Source organism: Odocoileus virginianus, chromosome 19 (assembly GCF_023699985.2).
Source record: "Odocoileus virginianus isolate 20LAN1187 ecotype Illinois chromosome 19, Ovbor_1.2, whole genome shotgun sequence".
Lineage (NCBI taxonomy): Eukaryota > Metazoa > Chordata > Mammalia > Artiodactyla > Cervidae > Odocoileus > Odocoileus virginianus.
This window is the reverse complement of record NC_069692.1, coordinates 30,695,809-30,698,373: the sequence shown is the minus strand read 5'-3', so window position 1 is coordinate 30,698,373 and position 2,565 is coordinate 30,695,809. Positions and strand designations below refer to the sequence as shown.

General features: G+C 36.7%; 1 non-coding gene across 1 annotated transcript; it reads left to right on the top strand.

Annotated features, from left to right (window-relative positions):
• The first annotated feature begins 286 nt into the window (after window positions 1-286).
• On the top strand, window positions 287-359 carry TRNAG-ACC (transfer RNA glycine (anticodon ACC)). Its single transcript has one exon. It is a non-coding gene; the product is annotated as a tRNA-Gly (tRNA).
• The last annotated feature ends 2,206 nt before the right edge of the window (window positions 360-2,565 follow it).

The following is a 2,565-nucleotide window of genomic DNA, read 5'->3' as shown; positions in this document are numbered from 1 at the left end:
TTAGTATTATACATTTGAAAGCCTAAAGCTTTTTATAACTGAAAATAAAATGTCAAGTTAAAAATTTTACTAGGAATGGATGAAAACAAGAGGATTCAGGCTCTGCATGACAAAATTCTCAATTTTGAAAGTGCTGTATAAGCTCATGACAAGTACAAAGATGCAATAGAATATTATGTCTAAGGTAGCACTGCCTTTACAGTTTATATGTGTATCCTCAAAATGACATATTTATATCTCTGGAAAAATTCATTCTTTGCCATATGATCATTGGTTATATAGGGCTTCCGTGGTGGCTCAGACGGTAAAGCGTTTGCCTACCATGCAGGAGACCCAGGTTCAATCCCTGGGTCAGGGAAGATCTCGAGGAGAAGGAAATGGCAACCCACTCCAGTACTCTTGCCTGGAGAATCCCATGGATGGAGGAGCTGGTGGGCTACAGGCCATGGGGTGGCAAAGAGTCGGACACAACTGAGTGACTTCACTTTCACTTTTATTGGTTATATGTGGTTTTTCACTAAGTCATGATTGGTGACTGTGGATACATTTAAAATCATAAAAATAGAAGAAAATATAGTACAAGTTAACTTAAAATTTTAACAAAATCCTCATGCTCATTTTCTTCTAGTATAGTCAATATATTATTACCTAGTTGATACTTCTCTGATTCATCCTTTTTGTTTAGACAATAAGGGAAATCTCTTCATTCTAAGAGATAATAACTGCACAAATTCCATTTGGACGCTATAACTATTGGGGTTTTGCCTGTAAAAATAAATTACTTATGGTTTTTCCAGTTACGGAGCTCCAGTTAAATTCAAGACCTAATTTCATTCACCAAGGCATTTCACTGTCGAATATCATTTTATTAAAATATCTTGTTTTTCTAGTTATCTCGACTCTAGGCTTTGTGGTGGTTAACTTCATGTCATTATCATGTTTATCACTTCAGCTTTCATAACAGGAATTCCTCTCACTATGCATTTATATCTTCAAGTTCTGGACAAGCTGAAGGCAGATGGAAAAGAAGTTTATATCACAGTAATAAAACCAATAGTAATGGATACCGCAAGGACCATATTTCTTTCATTTTTGCAAAGGTAAAGCAATTTTACTGTTCTAGAACGTAATCTCTGCATCTTGTCAGTTTATCAGTTCCCTTTTTCTTCCCTTCTCCATTATCTAGTATCTTTCTCTATTTCTCTCAGGAACTCAGGAGGTAAACAATAAGGCATCTTTCTCTTTGTTGTGATGAAACCTATTGTCATCTTATGATAAGGTCAGGATGGGGACGGTGGGGTTTCACAACCCAAGCTTTTAGTCACTGTATCTACTTAAATCACTTACTACACTTAGTAAATAAAATTGTACTTTTTTTTTCCTATTTCATTGTAATTAAAATAAGGTTAAATTTCTTTGAAAATAGCAAATACATAAGAATACTTAAAACTTCTTTGAAACAATATTAACTGGTAGAAATTAGTTTTAGAGATCTTGGGGCAACATTATATACAAAGACAATTCTGTACTATTCTACAAAGCACTTAAGTTTGTAAGAGTATTTTGAGCTAAATTAGGTATTAGACTATCTTCTGAATTAGAAAGAAAAAAGAAGGTTCTATTCAAAAACTTGTTTACACTTATCAAACAAATAACACCAAGAGATAATACTACTGACTATTATGTATGTAGGTATTTCTATTCAAAAATATAACTTCATCACACAGTTAAAAAAAAACATTTTCAAGATAGTAGCCATCAGGATATGGAAGACAAAGAATGATGCCTGAGAGAGAAGGAGTATCCAATGTGGATGCTTTAATAACCCAGTTAATGTCCTTGAGACAGCTTCCAGCCTTCTAGCAGTTCATCATTGTAGTAGCAGTAGTTGAGTTGTGTCCAACTCTTTGTGCAGGGACCGCATGGACTGCAGCACGCCAGGCTTCCCTGTCCGCTACCAACTCCCGGAGCCTACTCAAACTCATGCCCATAGAGTCGGTGATGCCATCCAACCATCTCATCCTTTGTTGTCCCCTTCTCCCACCTTCAATCTTTCCCAGTATTAGGGTCTTTACCAGTGAGTCAGTTCTTTGTATCAGGTGGCCAAAGTATTGGAGTTTCCGCTTCAGTATCAGTCCTTCCAATGACTATTAAGGACTGATTTCCTTTAGGATGGACTGGTTGGATCTCCTTGCAGTCCAAGGGACTCTCAAGAGTCTTCTCCAACACCACAGTTCAAAAGCATCAATTCTTCAGTGCTCAGCTTTCTTTCTAGTCCAACTCTCACATCATCCATACATGACTACTGGAAAAACCATAGCTTTGACTAGATGGACCTTTGTTGGCAAAGTAATATCTCTGCTTTTTAATATGATGTCTAGATTGGTCACAGGTTTTCTTCCAAGGAGCATGTGTCTTTTAATTTCATGACTGTAGTCACCATCTGCAGTGATTTTGGAGCCCCCCAAAATAAAGTCAGCCACTGTTTCCACTGTTGCCTCATCTATTTGCCATGAAGTAATGGGACCAGATGTCATGATCTTAGTTTTCTGAATGTTGTACTTT